The sequence below is a fragment of the Maniola hyperantus genome, chromosome 24 (genome assembly GCF_902806685.2).
Source record: "Maniola hyperantus chromosome 24, iAphHyp1.2, whole genome shotgun sequence".
Lineage (NCBI taxonomy): Eukaryota > Metazoa > Arthropoda > Insecta > Lepidoptera > Nymphalidae > Maniola > Maniola hyperantus.
The window spans coordinates 1,959,418-1,980,981 of record NC_048559.1 but is presented as its reverse complement, the minus strand read 5'-3'; the positions used below and the strand labels follow the sequence as shown (position 1 = coordinate 1,980,981).

The window sequence follows — 21,564 nt, the reverse complement described above, 5'->3', positions numbered from 1 at the left end:
CCTACCGCAGAAGAACCACTGCGCGATTGCGATAGAATGACAGCTACAATGTCCCGCAGGGCGATTGTCTAAAACCTGCATCAATCATTATTACAATCTCAATTGTTCTGATTGGCTGAATTTGTGCGATTCTTGTTGCAACAATGCATTGTGGCCAATAGTGAGCGAGCATTAACCAATCAGAGATGATTGCGATCGTGACATTGTAGCTGTCAAACAACCGCGGTAGGGCCACCGATCGCAATCACCTCCGATTGGTTGACGCTCGCTCACTATTGGCTACAATGCATTGTTGCAACAAGAATAGTACAAATTCAGCCACTCACAACAATTGAGATTGTAATAATGACTGAATGCAGGTTTTACGAAATCGCCCTACCGCAGAAGAACCACTGCGCGATTGCGATAGAATGACAGCTACAATGTCCCGATCGCGAAATAGCACTGCAGAGTAACAGACATAGTTGAACGGGCTACGAAGCTAAAGTGGCAATGAGCGGGGCACACAATTTGAAGAACTGACGTTGGATTCGCTGGTTGCTGGAATGGCGACCTCGCACTGGAAAACGCAGCGTTGGCAAACCTCCCACTAGGCTATGTGGATAACATCAAACGAGTCAATGTTTTCATGGAAATAACTTGAAAAAATCTTTTGAAAAACTTGAAATAATTTGAAGGTCATAGTCCATCACATATGAAGTCGCGGGCATTAAAGTACATAATATGTCGTCTAAAAATGACTATTTCACGGCCAAGTCCACGATCCACATGCAGTCTATTTTTGTTTACTTTAACGCAACCCTAATGTTATTGTTATGCGCTAACATTTTACAGAAATAAATATTTCTCTCCACAGCTCGAACGTTAGCCAAGTTCGCGACTGACAAAATAAACTTTGGAACTGGATTTTGGAGATTAATAAATCAGTTTAAATGAAGCAAAATCCGAGAAAATTATTTAAGTGGACCAAGTGAACCGACTGCCCTTTTGATGAAGTTGGTATAAATCAATGAATAAGTAATGTAGGATCAATTTTATTATTAATACGATTATATACCTACAGAATGACGATGTTGACTGATCTTTGACCTTTAAAGGCCTTTGCCAGAACACAGCAAATTAAAAAAAAACAAATTTTTAAAGAAAAGAAAAATTTGAATTATATGATGTGCGCTTAAAAAGGTAACTTGTTTAGTAAATATTTTCTATCTCTATATATAAAAATAAATCGCTGAATGTGTTGCCGATCGCAAATCTTGAGAACACTGAAATCTGAACCGATTTCGCTAATTCTTTTTTTATAATATTCCTTGAAGTACCTACGAGAATGGTTCTTACCTGTGGTCACTGTGGTTCTTACGGAGAGACAAATTTAAAAAAAAATTAAAGAGTCGACTGTAGGCGGTACGAAGTTCGCCGGGTCAGCTAGAAAATTTAAAAATCGAATGCAGCCAATGACGCCGGCCGTTCCATGGTTCAGGCGTGTTTGAAATTATTTGGCCAGTGTTCCCAAAACCGGCGCGTACGTCCACCGCGTCCACTATACTCCCACGCTGCGGTTGTTCGTATTACGTAATTTGAAGAAAAAAAACAGTTAAATGACTTTTCAATTTATTTAAACTGTGTATTTAAAAGGCGACGTGCATTTATTTAATTTATTTATTGCTAACATACTGCAATATTTTTTTTGGTAAGTGAATTTTTGTTTTTTTTTACCGTTTATATTTTAGATTTAAATAATTGATTATTAAGTAGTATTCAAATGTGATTTATCGTTATCGAGTAAGTAAATTGTTAGTATTACGTCTTTAAATATTATAATAATAGTTATAAGATCATATCTATACAAATCGAAGATCTACAGATATTTCGCGTGATAATTATCACGGACCTACCCTCATTTTATTACATAATTAATTTTGCGTATTTTAATCACTGAATTTAAAATATAATCTCGATCATTACAATCTTAATCGATATTTTTGTAATTTTAATTACCAGATGCGGTAGATTGTAGTAAATAGATTGCTAAAGATAAGATAAAATGTATCTTAAGCTAACAAGCTTTTTGGAAAACACATGGTGAGGTATAGATTGTTTAAAAATTGGATTTCATAGAAAACTAGCTTATGCTCGCGACTTCGTCCGCTGGAACTACAGAAATTTCAAACCCCTATTTCACCCCATTAGGGGTTGAATTTTTCAAAAATCCTTTCTTAGCAGATGCCTACGTCATAATAGCTATCGGAATGTCAAATTTCAGCCCGATCCGTCCAGTAGTTTGACCTGTGCGTTGATAGATCAGCAGTCAGTCAGTCAGTCAGTCAGTCACCTTTTCCTTTTATATATTCAGACTCTGTAGATGTCTGCATACCTGGGAAGTGATTATGAAGCCCTACGTTATATATTATAATACATACCTACATCCAAAGTTATAATTTTTAATGACTAGGATGACTAGGTTTGGTATGTGGTTTGGGACTAAGTATGCGGAGGGAACTGGGAAACTACCTACTGAACCCAAGAAAACTCTAATCATTATAATGATAAACGGAAAGGAGTCACGACTCTCAGCAATGAGGAATACGATATGGAGATTAAACAAATTAAAAAAAAAAAAGAGGTTTAACCTAGACCCTAGAGTATGATTGCAGTGTCACGACGACCTCTCTGGCGCAGTAGTAAGCGCTGTGGTCTAATTAGTGGGAGGTGGGAGGTCCCGGGTTAAATTCCCGGTAGGGGTTTGGAATTTTATAATTTCTAAATTTCTGGTCTGGTCTGGTGGGAGGCTTCGGCCGTGGCTAGTTACCACCCTATCGGAAAAGCTGTGCCGGCAAGCGATCTAGCGTTCCCGTATGATGCCGTGTAGAAATCAAATGTGTATGGGTTAAGTAAATAAAAACTGCCATACCCTTCCAGGTTAGCCCGCTTCTATCTTAGACTGCATCGTCACTACCACCAGGTGAGATTGCAGTCAAGAGTTAACTTGTATCGAAAAAAACCTGATCGGAAGATTTTTTTATTCAAAACTAGCTGCCCCGGCGAACTTCGTACCTACCGCCTAACAGTCGATTCTTTTTCAGGATTTTTTTTAAATTTTTCTCTCCGTAAGAACCATCCTCGTAGTGCAAGGAATGTTATCGGTCTGTCAAGAAACCTACAGGGTACTTCCCGTTACCCTAGAATCATGAAATTTGGAAACCGTGAATTTGTGGTTACATCACACAAAAAAAATTAAATTGTGGTTTATGACCAATTATCGAAGTAAGATAACTAAATCAAGTGGGGTATCATATGAAAGGTCTTCACCTGTACATTCTAAAACAGATTATTATTTATTTTTATGCATCATAGTTTTTGAATTATCGTGCAAAATGTCGAAAAAATACGACTGTATTCCGGAACCCTCGCTGCGCGAGCCTGACTCGCACTTGGCAGGTTTATATATATATATAGAAGAAGATAACTTTTAAAAGTGCTTTTGAATCGTCAAAAGGATCTACCACTAGTTGGGAATGCCCTTCCTACCGGGAATAACCAGATAGAAACTTGGTATTTGAAATTGATGATAAGTGACTGTGCCAGTCTAAGATATTTTTTTTAAAGAATATTAGCCATGTTAAATGACTAATATTCCCCTTTCCTCTCCAACTAAGCGTCAGGCTTGTGCTAGGAGTAGGTACGACAATAGTGCAACGGGCGGGGTTTGAACCGTCGACCTTTCGGTTTTCAGTCCACTCCTATACCGGTTGAGCTATTGAGGCTTAAGATGGAATCGTGTTAACTTGGAAAGGTTACGGTATTTCATTAGACACCTACTTCTAATTGGTTTGTATACGACATCGCACTAGAGTGCTAAACACTTGGCGAATGGCGATATGGCTATACCAGTACCTATCTTACCTAAGTCCATATTCACTTCTTGGAAAATTAATCATACCCCTATTATAAATACGAAAGTGTGTTTGTTTGTTGGTTTGTCCTTCAATCACGTCGCAACAGTGCAACGGATTAACGTGATTTTTTGCATGGGCATAGATAAAGAACCTGGAGAGTGGCATAGGCTATATTTTTATCGGACCCGGAAAATCTAAGAGTTCCTACAGAATTTTTAAAAACCTAATTCCACGCGGACGAAGTCGCGGGCATCAGCTAGTTTACAATAAAGAGAAAAAGAGAGTACAATTGGAGTGGAATTTAGGTAGAAATTAAGCTATTAGTATATTACATATTAATTGCAATCATCATCATCATCATCATAATCAACCCATCGCCGGCTCACTACAGAGCACGGGTCTCCTCTGCTCTCTTCAGAATGAGAAGGGTTTTGGCCATAGTCTACCACGCTGGCCATGTGCGGATTGGTAGACTTCACACACCTTTGAAAACATTATGGAGAACTCTCAGGCATGCAGGTTTCCTCACGATGTTTTCCTTCACCGTTAAAGCAAGTGATATTTAATTAAGTAATTAAAACGCACATAACTCCGAAAAGTCAAATGTGCGTGCCCGGGATTGAACCGCCGACCTCCGATTAGAAGGCGGACGTCCTAACCACTAGGCTATCACAGCTTCAATAATTGCAATCATAAAATAATAATTATCACTTTCGTAGAACCAACTTATTAACTTAACATAAACAAAAGATATCCCAGATGTCGACGACTTTGAACTTTGCATTTAAAGACAGATAATCTTGTAGTTATGAGCGTATACTTACAAATATTATATTAAGTACTAGCCCGCGACTTCGTCCGCGTGGATTTAGGTTTTTAGAAATCCCGTGAAAACTCTTTGGTTTTCCGGGATAAAAGTAGCCTATGTCCAGTGGGGTGATTCGTTTTGTAATCCGTTGAAGGTTTTCTACGAAAAATATTTTAATATCACCCAGTGAAGCAGCAATGTAAAACCAACCAACGTATGTGGCTATCATTTTACACACTGAGTTAGCGAATCACCTAGCAGGTCTTAAACTATACCCATGCAAAAAATCACGTCAATCCGTTGTACTGTTGCGACGTGATTGAAGGACAAGCCAACAAACAAACACACTTTCACATTTATAATAGAGGGTAGTGATAAGAAAATTTACTTTGTTACCAACTTGTTTACTAGAATAGAATTGATAATTATTTATTTTAAAAATTTAATAAAAATCATGAATTTTAAATTATTCCCTTTAATAATGAATTCTAGCCCCATAAATAGAGGATTCGATCCCGGTCGATTTTTCTAATCCCGGGATTTCGGGATTATCTACAGTTAATCTCGGGATCCCGGGATAGTCCCGGGATTGTAATGGTAATGGAAAGTGGTAAAAAAAGACAGTAAAACATACTAAAATCAATTTTTTATTTATCTTTTAGTTTTGTGAGGACATATACTTCTTAAACCTAAACAAAAATGCAAAAAAACATTTAGGTCTATGTACGACATTAATATAACCTCTTAAAGCTACAGAAAATAACACTTGTTGTTTTTCATCTATATATTTTACTCAGACACATTAATGCATTGTTGCTTTTAATAATTTCATTGATTATCACAAATAAACAAAAAAAAATATCAATACTACACGATGTGAAGCGAGAATTTTTACACACTTTTACACAATATAATGTCGTTAGCAAAAACAAATCAAATCAGCTGTGTAAACAAGATGGCTGTCAAAATGTCAAATCAAGGTAAGTACGTTTCGTTTCACGCAAATGTTTATTAACTTATTTAAAAAATGCATCAATCCCGAAAAACCCGGGATTCATTAAATTTGATCCCGAAAACTTCGGGACTAAAATATGACCGGCATCCCGGGATCCCGGGATCGAATCCTCTACCCATAAACTACCGCTATACAAAAATCATTTTATTACTACAATCCAAGACCCCATTCAAGATGAAGTCGCGGTCATCAGGTAGTAATAATTAATAATTAATCAATATTAATAAAGAAAACTAAATTGTTTTAAATCAAGGTTAAACAATATTGCACTATAAGCTATAAATACTTAGTATGCTAATATTATCTACTCTGGTCTTGTGAATGTATTAGAATTTATTAAATATCTAGGTCTAGACGTAAATGTTATTCGTAGGAATTGGGTATTTGACTCCAATTTTTTTATTACTTTATAACAAACTAGAATAAAAATAATGACGTAAACTGAAAAAAACTAATTAAATCGATCAAATAACAAAAAAGTTATAAGTATTTAAATATTTCTGATTAGACAGAGATAGCGATACAGCAGTTTGACGTCACACATACTAATGCCATAGTAGCTTCGTGCGGTTTCATACAAATTTTCGTTTTGCGAGAAAGGGATAGAAGACCCTCCCACTCCAAAATTAAAATGCCTGTAACTTTGTAAATCTTTGTTGGATTTTAATATTTTTTTCAGCGTACGTCATTATTTTTATTCTAGTTTAAATAATAAATTAATAATATTTATCAAATTCAAAAGTAGGCAAATACCCAATTATCCTATTTTTATCGATCGTGAGCTTCTATAGGTACCTACCTATATCGAATTCACTTAAATATCGGTAAAAATAAAGCCATAGTTTCCCAACCTGTTGATTTAATTAACCCCACACAAGGTCAAGATGTACAACCTGTCAAAAAAATGTAAGTAGGAACATGTAAATGAAAGACATATTTCTACGCTATTTTATTCAGCTATAAATTCATTTATTAAGAAAAAATAAATAAAGAAAAACCATGTATTATATTATTATATATTATGAAAAAATATACAATTATTAACATATTTTCATCTAATAATTGTAAAAATTATTTATTTGCAAAACAATACACGTTATCGATTTTTGGGGATATTGACCCTTAGTTCAAACAAACTAGATAAACTAGATACTTAGTTACTGTAAGTAAATAGTAATCATCATTTTTGGGATTTTTTATTTACCGTGACTCATTTGGCACTACCTATTATAAGCCAAAGAGCAAAATTAGTTCAAGAATAATTGCCTTGCACAGGGGATAATTTATGCGATGTCTTTCTAATTAAAGTTTTTTACACTTTTGCACAGTTTATCAAATTACCTATTACCTACTAAACCGCAAGAGTCAAGACTGTAAGCTGTGTATCAAATACGTATTACATTCTATATCTATCCTGCCAACCACAAAATATTGATTTCCAACTGGAATTCTAGATCCTTAGTAAAGTACTAAATTATTTTATTTCATGGTGAGCGCAATTGTAATGTCCTCGCCAACACTTGAGGCCGCTAGGTACCTACTTTCTTAACTGGAATTAGAGTACCTCCTAAGGGAAATACGGAGTTATATATTATGTGTGTCCCTAGATGGATGCCACACTTAATACATGCGTGCAAAAATATGTTGGATATGATTGCTCGTAATATATGACGACATGATCAGGTGATCACATACCAGTAAAATTCATAGGCCCCCTTAATCAAATCAGCCAAATATCAATTATGTGGACTTCGTCAACATGTCGTAACAAGCTACGAAGGTTAGATGCTGAGTATATTATATAAGACACACTAAGATTAGACGAGAAATAGTCTAATTCTATGAACACAATTTCTAAATAAAATTGGCTGGTTTATTCTAAATATATAAAAAGAAAAGGTGACTGACACTGGTCACATGGCCTGCCCATTGTACTGCCACTGCAGCTTGCCAATCCGTTGGGTTATGTTAAAAAATTGGGTTATGTCCGTCACTTTGGCTCTGCTACAGGTTTTGTCATTCAATGAGACATCCAACATAGGCAGTTTCATAGCCCGTTGAGTGACTTTGAATTTATGGACGAGCACAACTGTCAATGTGCACGTTTCAGCTACATACAACACAGATAGCTTTTCGTCTTTAGGCTTTGATATATCAATGAATTGAAGACTAATTGACGAATTCAAATACATCTATACCTATTCGAAATTCTGTACACACATACCTATCAGCCAAATTCAAGGTCCCATTAATCAAATCAACCAAATATCAATTCAATGGTTTTTTTCAGCATACCGTAACGAGCTACGAAGGTTACGAAGTAAATAGCCACTAAAAGGTATGAGTTAGAATAATGAAGATGATCTAATTCATTTAAATTTTTATTATTCTGTTTTTATCCTATTGAATGAATTATCTCTGTATTGAAAAGCAGGAAAGCTGTGATTGTTACATTGTGATAATTGCAACGATGAATGGAATGGCGAGCTCGCACTGGAAAGCGTAGTGTTGGCAGACCCCTTACTAGGTAGACAGACGAAATCGATAGAGTCGCTAGGAGCCTCTGGATCCAGGGGGCACATGAATGCGGCGTGTAGCAGTTCCTGCAGGAGATTTATATCCAGCAGTGGATGTCTATCGGTTAATCACAACGACGACGACAACGACGTTGTTATTGACTGGATTTAGAATGCTATAAATAGTATTCTTGCTGCAATTGTTTTTCTAGTGAATAATATGAGAGTGTCAGTTGTAGTTTCACTGTAGCCGTAACTTGTGTTATTCCTAAACTTAACACAGGAAATATGCGTAAAATTCATAAATGATAGACACAATATAATTAAGTAGGTGCCTACCTACAATTCAGCGGAATTATCAATACCTAGCAATCATCACTGCGAGCAATCCTTTCCAGGCAACCAATAAATAGTTATTTTTCCAATTTCCTCTCCAAATTTTTTTGATTTGTGTATAAACAAACTATTGTACGGAGTATACACAATTTGTGACGTAAAGCTCTGGCATCGCTCCAGTAAACAGGAAACTTAATTAATATAACAAATATTGTATCAACGTTATCGGCCAATGGATATATTTAGATTAACACATTATACTTTTTATAGGGCTTACTAGTAGCTCATAGGCTCACGTGCTTTCATAATAACAATTCGGTTCATAAAAATTTCGGTTCATCTATTGATACTTGAAGTTTATATTTTCAACTTTGAGATCTACTTAAGTATATAAAATTCAAACAGCCCGAATGTGCTAAAACCTATTTAATTTATGCCAAACTAATAATAAATCATGCAAGTGCAAATTAAATTACTTAAATAATAAGTACTTAGCATTATTGACATTTACTTACATAAATAGTTTGTCATCCCAACTGGTTTGACTAATAATATTATGATGTGTCTCAGCACACGTCTTTAGTGAACAAAATAGGGAAAACCATCGTACTAGGATAACCCCTAACTACTTATATTGTTAGCAAAAATACGCCTTTGCAATGGTTTTACCGGAATGGGAATCGATTTAGAAACTTTTAAATGCTTACAACTTACATTTTCGTCACTTTGTATTTTGTGGCGCGTCATTCGCATTCATTAAAACCTTCTTCTTCTTTCTTACCTTATCCCACGCTACTTGGGGTCGGCACAACATGTATTTTTTTTCAACTCATTTCTGTCATCCACCCCTTTTACACGCATATCCTCTTTCACGCAATCGATCCACTTTTTCTTTAGTCGTCCTCTCCTCTTTTTTTCCTTCCACATGCATATTTAACATTCTTCTAGTGACATGTTTTTAATTTTAATTCATTACAATCATAAAACTATTTTTTTCGCCATTATCATACAAAAACCACATATAGTGTTTCCAGTCAAAATTCTACACTTACAGGGTTACTGTCTGAGACAGGGTGCAAAGTTTAAATCACTTAAAGTTAAAAGTCACATTTTTAACTTAATTCTTTATAATCATTTAAATTAATAAAATGAACTTTTTAATATTTATACGCTTTTAAAATAATAAGTCACCTTAAAATAAAAATGTAGATAAATTGACCAACCCCAATCGCAAGGTTGAGAAGCTATGGCCAAAAATCGTTTATTTTTAACCCGTCTACGGCATTCTACGGGAAAGCCAAAAAGAGGGTTATGTGTTTGACCTGTATGTATAGATGTACCTATATATGTATGTAACATGTAGGTGTATGTATGTCCGTTCCTATGTCCGCTCGTAACTACTAAAAGGGTCAAGCGATTTTGATAAATGATACGTCATTAGATTCGTTTTGACTCTTGATGGCGCGAGTGACACTGGGTACAAATAATTTACGCGCTTTAATAGATGACTATGGGGCCTCTTTTTAATTTTGTTTTTAAAGAATATTAGCTATGGCCCTTGACTAACATTCAACATTCAGGAGTAGGTACGACAATAGTGCAACGGGTGGGGTTTGAACTGGTGACCTTTCGGATTTCAGTCCGCACCTTTAACCGTCGAGCTATTGAGGCTCTCAAAGTAACCTTTACCTAAGTACTGGTATATTCATAGCGATAAAATATAATTTTTAGAGTTTTGTGCTAAAAATTATCAACCGACAGACGTCCACAAATTGAAATTGAAATCTCTGGAACATATTTTATTGAAATATATTTTATTTTCAAAAAAATTAGAGACCCTACGAAAATTGAAATAAGCTACCCGTGCGAACCCGGGGCGGGCCGCTAGTAGATGTAATATTAAAAAAAAAAAACAAAGTTTCATGTCTGACTTGAGTGGACTCTTTGGTTCTTGAGATTAATAAAATGCCTACTTACTTTATCTAATCTCAGGAAATCTCCGCGCTTGTTTAAACTTTAAATCCAAATTGACTTATTTTGGTATAGATTAGATTAGTCTTCTTATTACGATCAGATAGATAAATCACCTATAAACTGAACACTTTAGCAGGTGTTGATAAAACAGATTTTATTAGATAGGTATTTACCTAACTACTTACCTAACTTCGTCGCAAACTTTTTTTGGTTTTTCTAAACCAGTCAGTCTGTCTGTCTGCCCGTTTGTCCGTCGTGTCTGTCCGTCTGTCCGTCGTGTCTGTCAAGAAAACATATAGAGTACTTTCCTGTTGACCTAGAATCATGAAATTGGGTAGTTAGGTAGGTCTTATAGCACAAGTAGGTATTAAATGAATGAATCCGAAAATCGTGAATTTGTAATTACATCACAAAAAAATTAAAATGTGTTCATGAAAAAATAATTAGTTTTTCAATTTTCACAGTAAGATAACTATACCAAGTGGGGTATCATACGAAAGTGCTTTACCTGAAAATTCTAAAACAGATTTTTATTTATTTTTATGCACAATAGTTTTCGATTTATCGTGCAAAATGTCGAAAAAATACGACTGTAGCACGGAACCCTCGGTGCGCGAGCCGGAGTCGCACTTGGCCGGGTTTTTTTTTGCGAAAACTCAATAGGTACATATTTAGTTAGAAATAGGACAGTAGTTATAGTGAAAATAATCATGCGATGGAGGGTCACAATTAAACAAAACCGTGTTATCTCTTGTATTGTGTTATGTGTATTTGATAAGGTTGGTCCAGCATTATTCTACTAGTACTTACTCAGTACTGTACCCGTAGTACAAGATTTTACGTCTCACCACACCAAACCAAATTCGAGAGTCGATATACTTCCGCGTTACAGTAAACTGGATCTTAAACGCCTTGTTTTAAAGCTCAAGTTTGTCTACACTTCTACAGCCAGCGCTCCAAGCGGAAACATTGCGAAATTAAAATCAGTGGCATTGAATATTTGACTTCAATTCAATGCTGTGTAGGTCCATTTTACTGTAACGCGGAAGTATTTCGACTCTCGAATTTAGTTTGGTTTGGTGAGACGTAAAATCTTGTACTACGGGTACAGATACCTATAGTATAAGTAATATATAACCGCCAGTGATACCTACTATACTATACTATACTTAACTAGCGACCCGCCCCGGTTTCGCATGGGTGCAATGTAGACACTAATGTGGTGTCAGTGAGGAGTGGTTAATAATCCATACTTCTAATACTAATATTATAAATGCGACCACCGCCGCTTCCGTCTCGTTTTGTTACGAGTAATAAGTACATTTGTTAATTTTCGATAGAATAGTTTGATTTTATATATATCGTCATATTTCAACAAATTAACAAAAACCAATATTAAACTATACCTATAAACCTTCCTCTTGAATCACTCTATCTATTGGTGAAAACTGCATTAAAATCCCTTGCGTAGTTTAAAAGATCTACGCGTTCATCATGCATACAATATAAAGACAGCGGGAAGCGACTTTATTTTACCTATACTAGGTATGTAGAGATGTTGAAAAAATCCTTCTTTCCTTAGGGTTATTAAACTTTCTTCGGGGCGAAGGTTGTTGTGGTGAATGGGCAATGCGTTACCTACTTTCTATGGGGCAGTGGCGATAGCCGATTAATCGGTTTCGGCTTCGACTTCGGCCAGAAATCGATAACATATTCCGAATATCATAGGTAGGTACCTAGTTAGGTATCTTCAGCTTATGACGTACATAATGTTACGAGAGGGTGACGAGAGGGTATCTGAATAGTTTGACGTAACATAAAAAATCTAGGAGGTAAGGTTGCATCATTGATAAGAACTGATTAGGTTTACACAAGGTTTACATAACAATTTATTAATTTTATTGATAACTAGCTGATGCCCCCGACATCGTCCGCGTGGATTTAGGTTTATTAAAATCCTGTGGGAATTCTTTAATTTTCTGGGATAAAAAGTAGCCTATGTCGTTTCTTCAGGTCTTTTACAGTATATACAAGCATAAAATCACGTCGATCCGTTTGAAGTTTTGAAGAGAAGAGTTTGAAAAAAACATCCACAAACTAACAAAGCAACAAACAAACACACTTTTGTATTTAAGTAGGTACATATACAAATACTCGTTTAAATATTCATTCAATCTAATGATAAGTAACTTAGCAACTATAGATACAATTTTCGACAATAATAACAACTTATTGCTAAGCAGCGAACGATAAGACATAGAAGCATTCCGTACGCTCCATTATGGCGTAACGAAAACTCTACTGTGGTGGATGGGTGCATCAATACACTACCGCACGTGTCTACAATTCGATTGTAAAATAACTCCGTAACTGCCACTTTGAATCGGCCAATCACGGCAACGGCCATTGTCGCACGACACACAAGAACCTATTATATCGAGCCTTTTGCGATTACAGTGCCACAAACTTATCAGATCAGGTGACAGCGTCGCAAGCGGAGAATTTGGCTTTGCCATTTTTAAGAAAAAATAGAATAATAATTCTTTCAATATAGCGAGGATTCAATATACTTAGCAATAGGCCTGCAACGTCGTCCGCGTGGATTTTGAATTAATGGTGGCTGACGCGGTTCTAGTCAGATACCTTGGTGGTACTGTAACGTATAACAGACGTGAGTTTATGGTCTTTATTTTCAAATGAAAATATTAGAAAGGCGTCTTCTATGTTTTATCCTTCACTGTTGCTAATATTTTAATTGTATTTTAGCAAACTGACCCTACCGACCGACCTTAAACTTGTTGCCCATGTTGATTTACTAGGTCCATGATTGACCTATCTACATTCCTGCCTAATTAATTCTGGAAGCTTGTCTGTCATCTTGTACTAGCTCTTAATTGGTGGGCCAATTTTTAATTGAGGAAGTACAGTAATTTTGTGCTATTGATGGCGTTGTAGAAACAAACAGACTATTTGATAATTAACTATTGTACTGATAGCCAAATTTTCCATTGGTACAATATACCCACATCAAAGTTCAATAGTCAATTCAATAGTTCGTACGTTACGTTACGAATACGTTCTTTAGAGTTCCCGGAGCCTCTCAATAACGCGCTGAGGAGGGCCACCAAGAGCGTTATAATGCGTAGAAATCCCACATAACCCCATTGGGTATCTTCTGAAGATTTCCCCCAAGAAGAAAAAAAGAAAAGAAGATTTCAATAGTAAGGACGTCGGTACCGTCAGTTCAAAGTCAAGCATAGACTTAATTATTGAACTTCGGTTCCCAACTCCTCAATCCTGATGCTGCAAGGTACTGAACTCCTAAGCTGTGGGGATTCGGGAATATCTAATGGTGAATATTACACTCTAAGTCCGAACTCCTCAAACCTGATGATGCAGGACTCCTAAGGACGTAGGTACCGTCAGTTCAAAGTCAAATCATTTATTCAAAACTAGCTGACCCGGCGAACTAACAGTCGATTCTTTTTTTTTCTCTCATAGATTGTCCGATAGAGTGTGAGCTAGAGCTTTTGCAATTGCTGTCTATCTTCTTCTTCTTCTTATTTTGCTTTGTGGCTGTTGCTGTCTCTCTGTAGCCGCTGCGCGCTGTTACGTGTGACGTTTGACAGCAATGACCAGGTGAGATTGCAGTCAAGGGCTAACTTGTATCTGAATAAAAAATAAAAAAAATAAAAAAAATAAAAATGATCGCGAAATACGCCTACGTCTGTCGTAAGCCTGTCGCGAGCAAAGAAATTTTATGTACTACTTCGTAGTCGCGAGATTCATAACTAGGTACCCCGCGGACTGCCATCTCGACCTGTCGCGGACTATACGTAGGTAACTAATGACTCTGGAAAGACTCTAGGTATCAACTTGTTTTCAATTGCTAGGCCCCGGCCAATATTAAAATGAGCCTCAATAGCTCAACGGGTACAAGAGTGCACTGAAAACCGAAAGGTCGTCGGTTCAAACCCCGCCCGTTGCACTATTGTCGTACCTACTCCTAGCACAAGCTTTACGCTTAGTTGGAGAGGGAAGGGGAATATTAGTCATAGCTAATATTCTTTTTAATAAAAAAAAAAAAAAAAAAAAAAAAAAAAAAACAATTTTGGCAATCACAACGTTGATCGATGATGATGTAAAATTGTTGCTTGACAATTTGATAACACTATTATCAGTAAAATACGACTGTAGTACGGAACCCTCGGTGCGCGAGCCTGACTCGGCCGGATTTTTAATCGGATACAAGTTAGCCCTTGACTGCAATGCAGTCTAAGATGAAACCGCAGCCCGCTTAACCTGGAAAGGGTTTTTATTATGTATTATGACTAGTATGGACTATGGATTACTTCGTGGTAGCCGTGCGAAGCCGGGGCGGATGGCATGGCTAGTGTGGTATAATACTAACCGTTCAAGTGCGAGTCGGACTCGCACACGATGGGTTCCGTACATGTTCCGTAGTAAGTACCATCGTACAATACATAAAACTTTTATGTAGAACACTGCAAGTTAATGACGGACTACGCCATTTCTATATGTGACTAGCTTATGCTCGCGACTTCGTCCGCGTGGACTACACAAATTTCAAACCCCTATTTCACCCCCTTAGGGGTTGAATTTTCAAAAATCCTTTCTTAGCGGATGCCTACGTCATAATAGCTATCTGCATGCCAAATTTCAGCCCGATCCGTCCAGTAGTTTGAGCTGTGCGTTGATAGATCAGTCAGTCAGTCAGTCAGTCAGTCAGTCACCTTTTCCTTTTATATATTTAGATTAAAGTAAATTAATTCTTTCGTAAACACCATTTAATTTTTTTTGTGATGTAATAACCACAAATTCACGGTTATCGAATTTTTTCTTTTACTTTTGCTATAAGACCTACCTACCCTCTATACATTTCATGATTCTAGGTCAACGGGAAGTACCCTACAGGTTTTCTTGAGAGATACAACGGACAGACAGAGAGCAAAGTGGTCCTATAAGGGTTCCTTTTTTCCTTTTGAGGTACGGAACCCTAATAATAATAGCGAAGGTCAAGTGGCACTCCGCGCTATCACTTATCAGCTGTGTGAGATTTGGCGTTGACGGTTATCACTTCAGTCCTTCGAGGAAACACTACTATTCCTGAAAATTAGTGCGTAGTGCGTAGTACGCACGTTACGTACCTAGCCTAGCTGAATAATGTAGCTACCTACCTATCTATAGAATCTTCACTATCCACCCAAAAAAACTTCACTGGCTTAATGAAAGGTTAAAACTATGTAATATGTTGAGCTGTTTGTTTTCCTAAATAAAAAATAAACCACACAACCACCACCGGTTTTGGGCACAATGCCCATAAATGACCATTTGGGCGGCGTATATTTATTGTAAATATAAATTTTTTAGTGATAAGTTTTTCTGTATGTATATTCTATATATAGTTTTTTTTTTTGTATTGACCTGTAAATTAATAGTATAAGAGTATCTATAAATGGAAAAAAAAAAAAAAAATCTTTTACCTAAATATATAAAAGAAAAAGCTGACTGACTGATCTATCAACCCACAGCTCAAATTATTGGATGGATTGGGCTGAAATCTGGTATGCAGCTAGCTATTAATATGACCTAGACATCCGCTTAGTAAGGATTTTTGAAAATTCAACCCCTAAGGGGGTAAAAAGGGGTTTGAGATTTGAGTAGTCCACGTGAACGAACTCGCAGGCAGTGCCTGAGTACTAAAATTATAAATTATGCGAAATACATAATAATATATCTGTCTGTTACCTCAAAAGTCAAAATTTTTTACAAAAAAAATAAAAACCGACTTCGTTACACAAACACTAAAAATTGAAAAATAATTTAATTTATTACCGAATATATTATATATACAAGAGTTAATATAGTTCCATAATAATACTTTTTGGTGCCGGTGCCAATTAGCTTTAGCTGCGCAAATCGTCTAGACTTCATATTTTTATGGGACTCCACATTGGCACCGACCCCAAAAAATATTATTATGGACCTATATTAACTCTTGTATATATAATATATTCGGTAATAAATTAAATTATTTTTCAATTTTTAGTGTTTGTGTAACGAAGTCGGTTTTTTTTTTTTTTTGTAAAAATTTTTTATTTCACAATTCTTAGTGGCCCCATGGAATTATGCTATGACTGGTTAAAAATCTACTGTTTACTAAGCTATTACACTGATCGCGAGCAATTTACTCTTATCCGTTGAGGAGTTCCAGTATATATCTTCGAAGATGTTCATCAGATCTTCACCAAATTAAAATGGGACCAACTTTGAAGAATACCCTTTCAAACAAAAAAGAATTTTCAAAATCGGTCCAGGCGTTTTCGAGTAATCAAGGAACATACATTAAAAAAAACTCCTTTTTTTGAAGTCGGTTAAAAACTCAAAACGGCGTATAGTTTAAAACCAAGGACCCATTAATCCGCTTAAAAGGTTAACCGGGTAGACGTACCTATAACCCCTTTGTTTAATTAACCGTTACACGGATTAATCCGTATTACTATAAAGGTTAATCTTTAAGACCGTCTATTGCAGATTAGTTTTACTTTTAAGTTTTTAACTTTTAACTTTAAAACTAATCTGCACTACAACTAGACGGTCTTCAAATACCTAAGTAGTTTGAAGTTATACAAATAATTATTATAATCATCAACCGATAGACGTCTACTGCTGAACATAGGTACGTCTCTTGTAGGGACTTCCAAGCAGTGGCGTAGCTAGGTAACCAAGGGCCCTGGGGCAAATTAAAAATGGGGCCCCACTGCTATCTAAACTGGTTAGGTTTTATCAAGTAAAAATAATACATTCACAGAAAGAATTTACGGGAATTCCCAAGTAACTTTCGAATTATAATATTTATTTTAGCGTTTAAACTACCGTGAGTGATTTCCATTATAAATACTATCTGTCCCGGCTTACTCACGTGTGTAGTCGACGTTAGCCCGACTAGTTTCGAACCCATCCGGGGTCCTCACCCCACCCCACCCTCACAACGGGCTCTACGGGCAGCGGCACGTGCGTCCCGCAGTCAAAACCGCGGCGCGTGCGCGGACGGACTCCCTTGAAAAAGGACCCCGGATGGGTTCGAAACTAGTCGGGCTAACGTCGACTACACACGTGAGTAAGCCGGGACAGATAGTATTTATAATATAATATTTATTTTGAAAATGGGAGAAATTTTCAAAAATTTAGTTCGATCGAGGATTTCTGGTAAGGATTCGAGGGCCCCCTGAGCTATAGGGCCCCGGGGCACTGTCCCGCCTAGCCCCTAGGTAGCTACGCCACTGCTTCCAAGTTCCACACGCCACGATCTTGCAGTTGTTGTTGCAGCCCAAAGACATTTTCTGGCATTTTGTAAAATTATTACACTATTATTAGGTAGGATAATAGTCAACCAATCTGCACTTGACCTGCGTGGTCGACTATGTCCTAAACCCTTCACATTATTTATTATTATTATTATTATTCTGAGAAGAGACCCGTCCTCAGTAGTGAGCCGGTGATGGGTAGATCATGATGTAGTGATAATATTTGATATAATTTCAAAACAACGATACACCTGACCTCACCTCTAAAGGTCACGCAAACAGCATGAGTCGAACGTTGCCTCGTTTGAGTCCATTGCAACTCATTAACACGAGTCCAATGCAATGTTGACCCGCATTATAACTGCAGTTTGTGTTGCAGCCCAACCACATTTTCAGGCATTTTGTGAAATTACTACACTATTATATTAGTAGGTAGGATATTAGCATAGTCAACCAATCCGTATTTGGCCAGCGTAGCAGGCTATGGCCTAAACCCTTCTCATTCTGAGAGGAGACCCGCGCCCAGTAGTCGACCGGCGATAGGTTGTTCATAATGATGATAATTCATCATCATCATCATGATCAACCCATCGCCGGCTCACTACAGAGCACGGGTCTCCTATCAGAGTGAGAAGGGCTTTGGCCATAGTCTACCACGCTGGCCATGTGCGGATTGGCAAACTTCACACACCTTTGAGAACATTATGGAGAACTCTCAGGCATGCAGGTTTCCTCACGATGTTTGCCTTCACCGTTAAAGCAAGTGATATTTTGATTACTTAAAAACCGGCCAAGTGCGAGTCAGGCTCGCGCAATGAGGGTTCCGTACTACAGTCGTATTTTTTCGACATTTTGCACGATAATTCAAAAACAATGATGCATAAAAATAAATAAAAATCTGTTTTAGAATGTATAGGTGAAGACCTTTTATATGATGATACCCCACTTAATATAGTCACTCACTTCGAAAGTAGAAAATACTAATTATTAGTTCATGACCACAATTTAATTTGTTTTGTGTGATCTAACCCTAAATTCACAGTTTTCAGATTTTTCCCCAAATGTCAGCTATAAGACCCACCTTCCTGCCAAATTTCATGATTCTAGGTCAACGGGAAGTACCCTACAGGTTTTCTTGAGAGATACAACGGACAGACAGACAGCAAAGTGGTCCTATAAGGGTTCCTTTTTTCCTTTTGAGGTACGGAAACCTAAAAACGCACATAACTCCGAAAAGTTAGAGGTGATGATAATTAGGTATAATCAATTTTTCCTTGACTGACTTAAAAGGTAAACAATTAGTAGTTTCTCGCTGAAATGCGTAAGAGGAGCACTATATAATATGCTCACCGGCTTGATACCGCGAACTGACAATGAAAGTGTTATTGATGGACAACATACAGGGTGTAACCAGAACGCTAGCAAAAACTTAGCGCTATTGTTATACTACCTAAACACAATCCAATACCAATAACCATTTGCCCCAGTTTTTAGTTTTAGTGATTTAGTATTTTTCAAACCCGCAATGTATAGCGTGTAAAACTCTGGCTAATGACCCGCCTACGACGCGGCATTGACTCCGAGTGGCCTACTTACGCAACGTTCGTTGACCTCTAGCGTCAGTCTGATGTTTTATTTGCAATATATCGTAAACTTGTACAAAATTATAGAATTTTTTTAATTTTACTTTTTCGCGTTTTTTTTTTGTGGTATCATATCAGTAATCATCAGTACTGTCACCGGTCTTCGTTTTTGCCAGCGTTATGATTACACCCTGTATGTAATACGTATCGTTTTCGTAATGTAGAATTCCAGGACTTTTGCTTTATCACTGGTTTTGATAAATAACTGCCACACTTAATAATATTACACCTTACACCTCTATAATAAAATGGAACTGCTCAATCAAGCTCAATTTAATCAAGAAACTGCAACATCCTATTTAAACCCATCGCCGGCCCACTACTGAGAACGGGTATCTAAGAACTACGGAACCATAAAAAGGTGTACTTGGCCAACTAGCTTAGGTTTCACATCTCCGAAAGTGTAATATAATATGTAATAGGTAACTAATAACAAGATACAAGGACAAAAACCGTTCAAGTGCAAGTCGGACTCGCACACGAAAGGTTCTGTACTATCGTACAAGGAATAACACTTTTTGTGATGTAACCACAAATTCACGGTTTACGGATTTTCCCCTTTACTTGTACTATAAGACAATGGGACCGATTCTCTTGCACACAATCTCCAAACTAAACTAAAATAACTGTAGGGCGATTGTCTAAAACCTGCATCAATCATTATTACAATCTCAATTGTTCTGATTGGCTGAATTTGTGTGATTCTTGTTGCAACAATGCATTGTAGCCAATAGTGAGCGAGCGTCAACCAATCAGAGATGATTGCGATCGTGACATTGTAGCTGTCAAGTCAAACAACCGCGGTAGGGCCACAGGTCCTAAATCAAGTGCTATCCTTTTGCGCAAGCAACATTATGAAAGGGATAGCAATAGATTTAGACGTGGCATTTTAGGTTAGTTTTGAGATTGTGTACAACGGAATTAGCCACAATGCCTTTGATGACTCTAGAGTCAGCGGGAAGTTCCCTATAAGTTTTGATTACCTTGACAGGTCTTGACAGGCTTGTCACATGACATACAGGCAGAAAGACAACAAAGTGATCCTATAACAGCGATCACAAGGCGATCACACACTGATCCGATCCGATCCGTCAAACTACGGATATAAAAAATATCTACAATATACACGACATAATATGTCATAATCTGTCACATTGTATGGTTCAGAATGTTGGGCGGTAAAAGGGACGGATGAAAGGAGAGTACATGCGACTGAAATGCGAATGTTGAGATGGATGTGTGGTGTGACAAGGATGGATAAGATAAGGAATGAATATATAAGGGGTAGTTTGAAAGTAGCGCCAGTGGTAGAAAAGATGAGGGGTAATAGGCTGGCATGGTATGGACATATTATAATGCGGAGAGAAGAAAGCCATGTCACTAGAAGAATGTTAAGTATGCATGTGGAAGGAAAAAAGAGGAGAGGACGACCAAAGAAAAGGTGGATGGATTGCGTGAAAGAGGATATGCGTGAAAAAGAGGTGGATAATACGTTGACGAATGACAGGAATGAGTGGAAGAAGAAGACATGTTGTGCCGACCCCACGTAGCGTGGGATAAGGTAAGGAAGAAGAAGAAGACACGACATAATATGTCATAAGCTACCATACAAAACAAAAAGGAACGTATTTTCTCGGACTCGGATCGGATGAGTGCGTAACCGCACTAAGGGTTCCTTTTTAGGGTTCCGTACCTCAAAAGGAAAAACGGAACCCTTATAGGATCACTTTGTTGTCTGTCTGTCTGTCTGTCTGTCTGTCCGTCTGTCTGTCAAGAAACCTACAGGGTACTTCCCGTTGACCTAGAATCATGAAATTTGGCAGGAAGGTGGGTCTTATATCTGACATTTGGGGAAAAATCTGAAAACCGTGAATTTAGGGTTAGATCACACAAAAAAAAATTAAATTGTGGTCATGAACTAATAATTAGTATTTTAAACTTTCGAAGTGAGTGACTATATCAAGTGGGGTATCATATGAAAGGTCTTTTATTTATTTTTATGCATCATAGTTTTTGAATTATCGTGCAAAATGTCGAAAAAAAATCGA

At 37.0% G+C, this 21,564-nt stretch overlaps 1 protein-coding gene across 1 annotated transcript in view; it reads left to right on the top strand.

The window, feature by feature from the left end:
• The first annotated feature begins 1,484 nt into the window (after window positions 1–1,484).
• Window positions 1,485–21,564, top strand: part of LOC117993722 (facilitated trehalose transporter Tret1-like) — a 31,527-nt gene continuing 11,447 nt past the window's right edge. The window contains exon 1 of the mRNA XM_034981533.2: window positions 1,485–1,690. The gene's annotated coding sequence lies outside the window, so the exon portion shown is untranslated. The remainder of the gene's footprint in view (window positions 1,691–21,564) is intronic.